At 43.6% G+C, this 9,952-nt stretch overlaps 1 protein-coding gene across 2 annotated transcripts in view; it reads right to left on the minus strand.

Moving 5' to 3' along the window:
- si:ch211-204c21.1 (disabled homolog 2) overlaps window positions 1–7,986 on the minus strand; it is a 28,516-nt gene extending 20,530 nt beyond the window's left edge. Inside the window, exon 1 of one of the 2 annotated variants that reach the window (XM_064296586.1) lies at window positions 7,673–7,986. The gene's annotated coding sequence lies outside the window, so the exon portion shown is untranslated. The remainder of the gene's footprint in view (window positions 1–7,672) is intronic. The other variant, XM_064296587.1, reaches the window with a different exon arrangement.
- Window positions 7,987–9,952: the final 1,966 nt, after the last annotated feature.

The following is a 9,952-nucleotide window of genomic DNA, read 5'->3' on the forward strand; positions in this document are numbered from 1 at the left end:
AAAGCGGCAGGATGGTTTCACGGCGACGTGACACGAGGGCAGCCTTTATCTCTCGCTATTGCTTCCGATGGCCTTCGGAAACACGGCCTGAACTCGGGTTGCGTAACGTTTCACGTGCCGAGCCGAACCGCGGCCAAATGGAACAGTACAGCGGACATTTTGGCCTCCGCGGAGACGGTGAGAACTGGACTCCCTCCAGATTCGGACGGGTCACTGCTGTACAGATGCTTGCGTGATTGCTATCAGTGTTTGTCAACCTTTAGTCGGGATGACGCTGACAGGGTAGCTATGCCAGCCTGGGGGGGTGCTGAACAAGCATTACTGGGAAATGGGGACAACAACTCCTGACACAGTTCCGACGGATTAATGGCACCACTTCTCAGCTTAAATCCCCATTCGTCCCAATTCCTGTAGGGTGCCCTTCTTTCTCTGGTAAAGAAAGTCCCTGAAGAACGTCTATCAGGAGACAGACTCGGGTGGATGGAGGATTTAAGCCCCATTCAGACAACTTCTAAAGTGGCTTCTGCCAAAGTTCCTCACAAGAACAACATAAATATTTATTCTCCACTGGTATCCTGACAAGACCGTTTTTTCATCTCTCTCTCCCTCTTCCCCTCTCAATCTCTCCCTCCCTCACACACATTCTCTCTCTCTCTCCCTCTCAACCTTTCTCTCCCTTCTTGGTCCTCTCAATGTCTTTCCCTCCCAACCTCTTTCTGTTTCTTATTCACTCCATCACCCCGCTGTCACAGTGTGAAACGAGCACAGGACATCTCGGTCCATGTTAGGGAGAGAACAGCAGGGGCTGGGGTGGTGGGGGGGGGGTGTGTACACAGCATCCTTCTTGTGCCCTGGACCCTGAACACCCCGCACCCCCAGTGAAGGCCTGGCCCCTCCGCCACAGGGATGAATTAAGAGTAAATATCCACTTGAAAAGGGGGCGAGCACCAGGCCTAAGGAGCAAGCCCAAAAGACACAGCATAACTCCACTTTCCCCTGTCCAGGCTCCAGGCTCCAAGCCAGAACCTCAACCGGGGAAGGGGGGGGGGGCAAGGGGGGGATTACCTAGGCCCGTGCCAGAGGAGATCAGTATCAGAGGAGAGACCGGCGCTCGCCACCTTAGCATTAACTTCAGTAAAGCTTCTCTCCACAAAGGGTCCTCTGTGCCGCACGTACCTGACGTCGATGCGTCACGCGAGGGGGCGCGAGGGGCCGGTGATGTCAGCGAGCCGACCGGCACCGCGGGGACTCCGTGCTGCCACTTTTATACTTTTAATCCAGGGGGATGCCAAGTCCAGAGCACGAAGCCACAGCAATACCGGCGACAGTAATATACGATGACTGGGATACCGCAATTCTGCGATCAGGCATTCCAGCACTGCAAGCCACTAAGGCCTCGCAAGCTAAAGCCCGCTGTCCTCTGGGAAACTGAGTCACTACGACACTGGGCAGGAGGAGGACACTGCGGTGCATATGCTCAGGGAGCGAATGAGAAAGAGCACAGCTTTCAAATGGGATCCTCACTCCCCCTGGCGCCGTTTCCATGACGCCTGTGCGCCACGGAGACAGGTGCTGGAAAGGCTATGCATGCCTTTGCTGTCAGGAGCTGGAATTACTTTCCGGCGCTTTCCAAACAACGGACACAACAGCAAGGACTCATCAACGGAAAGGAATGTACTCCCTTTTTGGAGGGTGTGGGGGGTGGGGGCAGGGGGGGGGAAATAAGGTCAAATATTCAAAAAACCATCTCTCCACCAGACAAATTGTCACAGACAAGCAATATCAATCCAATGTTCACACAATGGGAGAGCACAACAGTGAGCAATTTAAGGTTATTCCTTTTTTTTGTTGTTGCAATAATTCACTGCTGGTTTCTTGGTTGCTTATTACACTGCAGTTCTTCCCTAATTAAAGTCTGCACTTCAGCTCATTGCTTTAAAGCAAAGCAGTGATTTACCATACAGAAAAGAAATCACTGGCAAATACTCAGTGGGGAGAGATCTGACACCAGAATGAACTATTTAACAGTTCCCCAAACGTCCAGCCCTAACACGAGAGCTCAATTAGGAGCTCCACAAAGCAGCAAACTTCTAATGCCTCCAAATGATTATTTTATCGACCTGGTTAACATGACAAATAGTACACTGAGACCTCAAATGTATGCTACAGGGTGGTATAAAAGGAAAGGCTGTGTCAGAAAGAAAAATAACATTCAATTTTCAACCACTGTTCTAGTCCCACTGTGCATAACATAACACTTTATTTATTCTTCAATGTGAACAGTGTATATCCAAACTAAGAAATGTTGTTCAAATGTATACAATGGCTCATTGATTCAGGTAAAATCAGCTGTTATGCTGGGTTAGGTTTTAACAATATCGCTAAGTCTAATGAACATAAAAACTCTTTGCTTTCAAACAGCCACAAGTTCTAGAAGTTATATTTGAAAGTGAGACAGTTTCCATATTTGAATTTCTCACTTGAGAGCTAAAGCTGTTGAGAAACAAATCCACCTTGAATCCACAGGTAATAGCCTCCTACAATACATAGCCTATCACAAGAGTCTTTGTACATTGTACTTGGACTGGCATTTGTGTAGACCGTAGTATTCAAACATCCATTTAAAAACACGTTAAAACCACAAAGTGGTGTTAAATTAAGCCTTTAAAGTCATTTTCAAACAGCTACAACTTTGCTTTCAGCACCTTTTGTCCCATGAAAGTAAATATTTTTGGTCGCCATGACAATAGTCAAGGAGCAAGAAGGCATTCAACATAATTACAGCATAGGCCTATTGTTTCTAACTTTTTTTTTTTTTTTTACATTAACTTTATTATTCCCCATCTAAGAGGAAATAATCAGGTACTCCATTCTGCATGAAGCTGTCAAATAAAGTTGAAGGGGTCTCAAATTGCATGGAAAAAAATTTAGGCCTGTAACATATCATTTTTCCATGTGTGGTCTTACAAAAGTGCAATTGCTGTCATAAAAGCTCTCAAATTGCTAGTTTCAATGTGGGGATTCATAGAAGAGGCCCGCTAGACAACCTTCCATAAAGTTTTTTCTTTTCTATAAGCATGTTGTGCAGTACATTTTTAAAAGGGAAAGGCAACTGCACTCAACCATTCAAAAACACTTTAGTCTTCCTTTGTCCTGTCTATCAAGCTTCCCACTGAAGACTGTCTTTAATTCTCTGTTGACACTTCAGTCGTCTCCACAAAGGAGGTTTTCTCCTTGCTTTGCAATACTACACATACCAAACACCAGCTTATGGATCCCATTTGTACCGGATGGAAGAGGAGGCAGCCTTCGGTTCGTTTCATTTAAGACAAAGATGTCAGTTGACTCCCTGATCTGGTTGCCCTTAAAACATAGCCTACACACATAACCATCCTTTTACAGACGGAAGGGCTCTGACCCAATGTGAAAGAAACTGAAAAGCCTTGTACATTCAGGACAATGTATGCCATTGCCTGCAGACTTAAGCTATTTCCTTGACGATTTATAACTGAAGTTTGGGTGATATCCTTTCTTTTTCAAATGTCATTTTGGCATTTAAAATATTCACGATACAAAAGGGTATGTATTGGAGGAATGATCAAATTTTCATATTCGACTGGGTGAGAAACATTACATTTTCATACCACAACTACATCTGTGAATCTGGAGCTGTTATACAATATAGAATGCAAATACAGATCACAAACCGAATCAATTGAAATGTTTGCCATCGTGCGTCTTTCTAAATAGTGCTACAAATAGTGTTTTTGAAAACCTAGAAAAGCCAAACCAGTTCTTCTTATCTTGTCAAGCCTCTCTAACGCTTGCTGTGGAGCCACTATGTCCATAAAATATGGAACAAGAAAGAGCGCAACTAATTGTAGAAGCCAGGTACCTCTCTCTAATCATGCCAATAAACTTTCACTGCAACATTCTGAAAAATTACCCAGAAATAACTAGCCTATGACAGAAATATTATTACTAGCAACAAATTTATTAGAGGTTCTATCTAAGCCCCTGCCATTTTCTTAAACAAAATACTACCTCTGTGCACTGTTCAACCCAGACCATTGGCCTACGTACTTTAGTGAAGCATTGCCTGGCTTTGAAGGGTCAAAGCCATGGGACGACAAAAGGTTGGTCGTTGTTAATCAGACACTGACCTTCACAGGGGTCATGGTATCCAATACCACGTTAGGCCTGCAGCCACCACTTCCTGTTTCACATATTCTCCACAGCTTTGGCATAGTTCATTGGGGCATCTGTGAGTTTAATCCTCCAAGCTCCTCCCACTTGGAGTCAGGCGTCAGGTGACCTCACATAAGGAGATCTTATAAATGCCAAAGAGGTCACCTCCACAAGGAATTAATGCTCTACAAATTACGCCAGGCTGCCAGTTTATAGTCTGCACCTTTCTTTGAGAAAATGGAGTTCAGAGGTTGACCTTCTTTATGGAGCAAAAGGATGGTAACAAATGGTTCCACATCTGGCTCTGACCTGGTTTGTGCTCTGCCCCAGTCGTGACGGAGAGCCTGTAAGTGCTTCTCCAGATTTCACATTCTTCTTTGTGGTGGGGAGTGAGAGGCACAAACATACGTGCGGTTCAAAGGTCATTAACTCCCAGCGTGGTGACCGCAGTGAAATTCCGTTCGATACAACACCCAGACTCGAGCCACAAGTCTCTTCTGCACAGGCCTAAGTATGGTTCGACAAATCAACAAAGTGTGACAAATTGACCTTGTCCTTGAACGTCGCAAAGACGACAGAGGCTGGAATTGAGAATGACAAAAAGGAGAGTGGGCATAATGAATTGTTGATATTCTTATTGACTTCGCAGGCTTCCACCACCATCTAAAGAACAATGCAAACCAGGTAGGGAAGAGGGGACTGATTCGGGGAGCCAAAAAGAGTGGAGAAAAAGAATGGGGGACGTGGTGGGGAGCAGCAACATCTGGATGCAATAAAAGCGCACGTATTATGCCCCTGGAAAACAAATGACTCTCGTCAGCACAGAGCTGGGCCACATCAGCCCCAAACAAACTTTTTCAGAACCAAGTGTATTCAAGGCAGAGACAAACCAACCCACAGTCACCTACCATGTTCTAGAGGCTTTGTAGCTTAAATTTGATACAAAACCTCCGCCACATTGCCCTGTCGTGGGATCCAGTCAGTGGCTGTTTGAAAAGGCTAGTAAAACGGCACATTCCTGGTAGCTTTCAGTAGAGAGGGTTTATGAGTTAACCAACTTAAATAGATAACCAACTTTACTTTCATCCACCCATTTTAATGGGTCTTGAGTGTACATAGGTTTCATAAAAAAGCGAGAAAGAAACAGAGAGCGGTGGGAGGTAGGGGGGCCCTGGGATACAAAAAGGGAAATTTGAGTATATTCTGCACATCTACCTTTGTGTTGCACTGACACAAAGGGGATACATATGGCTGACCTGTGATAGACCAACTGTTGCCTCCCTTAAAAAAAGCACGAAATGAACAACGACAGTGATCTGCACCGAAATTGATCTGCATCAGATAAATGCCTGAAATGTATGCAACAACTTAAGAGATCCAAGTAGTAGGCCTATACAGATCAGCACTGACAATTGCTTAGAGCCTTGCTTTTATGAGGTCTGCATTAAGGAATGTGCAAGATTTAGCACACTAAGCAGCCAGAAATATCTTTTTTTAGTAAATCCAGTCAGACAAATGGATGAACAGCAGTGAACAACCTGTTTTCCGCCACACACAAGAGTGGAGAAGATAATGTAATTTTAGAAAAAGGGGCGTGTTCATCGGGGTATCACAACCCCTGTATTTATATTCGTGGATCCTTTCTTTTGGGATACTAATTAAAATATAAAAGTAAGCTACTGTCGTAGTCTTTTGAAGTCTTATGTCTCTAATGTAAATAAACACTACATTAGGCTACCATTAATCAACGAGGCAGGTCAAGAAAACAGTTCAGTACCAGAATCTGGAGTGCATGACATGGCGCCTGACCTGAATCCCAGTTGCCCGTTATGCGATTGGTGGAACGCCGGACATGAAAAATAACGTGAGAAATAATGATTCACTGTACCGTTAACACAAACGAAAAGAAAATGTACACCAAGTCAAGCATGTGTGCGGTTTCAACAACATTCTTCATTGATGAAAACATCCGACAAGCTTTTTAAAAATAGGCTAAAACTCCAGATTCAATAGCCATCCTGTTTGTAAACTTGAAATCACAAACAATTCGCCTGTTGGCGCGTAGCCAAACTCCGATGGCTGAAATATCGTTGATATTCTGAGAAAGAACACCGCACAATTTACTTAGGGAGTCCAGTCATTTATGCTGGCGTTTCATGGTCTGAACATAGACAGTCTGAATCACGTTTTAGTGTGAAACATGACACTGCACACCACGTCACAAAACCTAGCAAGCACGAATCCCTTCCATTTAGTAAACACTTGCATCTCACAAGCCGCAAAAGGACTAAAATTGTTTTTAAGCACAGACTTATTACATGTAACGAAAAAATGAACGTAAAACATTGTGTAACATAGGGTACAAATTCAATGTATCGTATTCCGCATTCAGTTGAATGATATTCATGGACGAGAATAAACGTTAGTAGCAAACACGCTAGTTTTACAAGTGCAAGTGTCATATTTCCTTTAAAAGGTGGATCAAGACTAAAACGCCAGGATCGTGCTTGAATGACACAAGAGAACGTGTGCCGCTACAAGACTGGAAACCATCAATACAGCGTCATTGCCGTACGATGCAAATTTGCGAAAACAGACAATATTTATATTCAATTCCAGTTCAAAACACGTAGTCCACGGTCCATTCGAAATAACGGTTATTGTGAATCTCTGAGAAATTCGGACAACAGAAAATACACGGGGTAAAATCTGCATACTTTATAGGTAGCTGTGCAATACATCTGCCCACGCCAAGAGTTGGATACGCTTGGGTAGTATGAACCCGACATTCTGTTCCCAAGATTTTCTTCTTTTCACCCATCAATGCCTTGCTAATTAACATGGTATTCAATTCGATACTGTATCATCTAACAATTCCGTATTAAACAATGTATAAAACCTAAGGATTAAAATGATCATCTCGCACAGAATAGCTATCAAAACCAAGACAGATTTAGACTAGCTAGCAAGCAATACTAGGCTACCTAGGCAGCAAGGATTAACAACCTAGATCGCTTATTTTGCGCCCGTTCACTCGCACCATAATCATCCAGACCTATGCACGTAATATACTTGCTACATTGTGTAGCGTTAGACGTAAAGTAGTTTGCCTAGTCTATGCAATTCCAAATCGCCGCAAACAATCAACGTTACGGGCTCATTTTATGTGTAGTCTTTTGAAATAATATCTATGCGACGGTTCGTAGCCTATACATTCTGATGGCAGTTTATGTTTTGCTTTAATCCACTAATATAAAAGCCAGGTCGATTGATCCAGCAACTAGGGTTAATTAAAAAAACGTATGATCAGTTAGCTTTAATTGGTTGCATCGCATTTTTCCTCGCTAACAGTTGCCGTTTGAATCCAACCTCACTAAAAAACATAGGCAAGAAACATATTTGACGGCTGAAGTTAACCACATGCCCTCATCACCGGCAATCTCCTGCAATCTCAGAAATGCAATCGCTTTGATTTTACACGTACCCACATCCAGCTAGCTTGCTTTCCTCGGACTCGACATGTTATTGGAGATTTACTCGGCCGACAAACAAGATGACACTGCAGGGTCCAGTCGACTTTCTCCGTTTCCCGTCCTTATGTCAATGTTAGAACTGTAACGTTACACCTCTGCTAGCTCTGGTTCTAATCAGATATTGGCAGTTAATAACTGCGCAGGAATGCACTGCGATGATCCCGCTGTCTGTCTGGGCCGAGGAACCGCTGGGTCAGAAGTTTAACTCCCTATGCGCCAGAGACGGACCAATGCCTCAGATACCTTGCTTATGATCCCAGCTGGCCACCCCTTTTTCTGAACTACCAAGAAACGTCAAACATGTGGGCGGTGACGTGGAAAGTTATGGTGGCTACCCCCCCCCCCCTTTCCCCCCCCTTTCTCCTTCCAGTATGAGCAGAGAAATATTATTAACTTGGAAATAAGTCCTGTAATTACATTTAATTAATCAACTTACTTCTATTTATCTATTGCTGCCTTATGCATCACACCTTTGTACTACTTCACTCAATTTTTCATAGGTTTCAATGAACGTTTTTCTTTAACTTGCTCTTTGGTTAACAAAACTATTTCCTGCTTGAGCAGCATTGCCCCTAAAATCCTCTTAACATTCATTTTTAAGAGTTCTCACAAAATAAGGAGGAAACAATGATTCAAGATGGACTCTGATTGATTCTGATTTCATTCCAGAGTTAAATAATTACATGAATCTGTCACTGTGCAGTGGATATGAATTGATATAGTGCTTTAATAATGATGGTATAATGGCAGGATGTCTACTGTCCTGTGATTGAGGAGTAACGTTGCTCAGGTCCTATTGCCTTAGTTTCCCAAGATGGCGTTTACACCCAATCACGCATTTCTTCGTTAGGAGTGTTTAATCTCAGAGATCCTCCTGTTTGTGGGAGCTGACATCGTTCCCACAGCTTGGGGGTCACTGTTGAGGTGAGATGCAATGATAAAGGGGTGTCAGCTGCTCTCAGTGTCACTGAGCAGTATTTTGCTGTTCTGAGTCTCTGGTCATGGTGCAAGTCATGTGACCTTCCCATAAAGCTTTTGCCGATGATGACCTAGGGGCAAACAGCTGTGTGTGCTGCAGTGCTCAATGGGGTGAGACATGGCTGCTTAACACCAGACAGTCCAGTCCACACACACATGCCCACACACACACTTACACATGCATACACACACATAAACACATGTACGCACACGATCACACGCAGACACACCACACACACACACACACACACACAATAATGATTTCATGTGAGAGTGTTGCAAGTTTAGGCTGCTACATTGACATCAGAGATACATTGTAAAGCCCATTGTAGACCAGCTGTACATGTCAAGCATTACTGTTGTGAGATCATGTCCTCGGGGTTGGCTTTTCAAGGCTGTTTGACTGTACATGAAATAGGGGTAGCACACATGCAGTAATGTGGGTTTACACCTGACAGACAGGTCCTAACTATGGTCCGTGTGTACTCCACAAGGAAACCACTCCAGTCTTCTGTACAGTACATTTCTCCCCCCATAGAATGAAACTATAGAGCATGAAACTATAGATGCTTTCATGAGCATATAGGGCATGACAATTTCAGGAGTACATAGAGTCTGCTTGGAAACAGACAAGCGGGAGTCCTTCATGTCTTGTAGCCTAACTATGATTGGTATCATGGGAGAGGACTCGACTGGGCCCATAGACAAACTGTAGTTCTCAAAATATGTTGGAGGTTCTGTGAGCAATTGTGTTGGGAAGGGGTGTGGGGGGGGGGGTTGGATGGGTATTGCCAAAAAATGTCATCTGTGGTGTTAGAGGACAATAATCCAAATTCAGGGGCCCTCTAAAAATACTAAGACATGGTGGGGCCCAATGGAAGATATCTTCATGGGGCCCAAAATCCCTGATGGTAGTCCTGGTGCTGGTGGTGGTAATTTATAAAAAAATTGTGTGCACTACTTGAAGAGCTACAAATCAGCAAATGTGTTTTGCATGATTTTCTTGCAGTTGTTAAAAAAGGTATCCAATCCCACAGGATTCGCAGAACCGTCCCCCTAAAAGTTTGTAAACCCCGGTGACATGTAAAACCCTGTTACATGTAAACTTCTCCTTTCTTGCCTTGTAACTGTAGGAAAAGAGGTAGAGAAGAACAAGGGTTCGTTGCTTTGTAATGGCATTAAAATAAGCTGTTTGAAATCTCTAATCCAAGGTTGGTCTGACTACAGAGCCATTGTTTGTAAGTAGACCATAG

The sequence above is a fragment of the Anguilla rostrata genome, chromosome 10 (genome assembly GCF_018555375.3).
Source record: "Anguilla rostrata isolate EN2019 chromosome 10, ASM1855537v3, whole genome shotgun sequence".
Classification (NCBI taxonomy): Eukaryota; Metazoa; Chordata; class Actinopteri; order Anguilliformes; family Anguillidae; genus Anguilla; species Anguilla rostrata.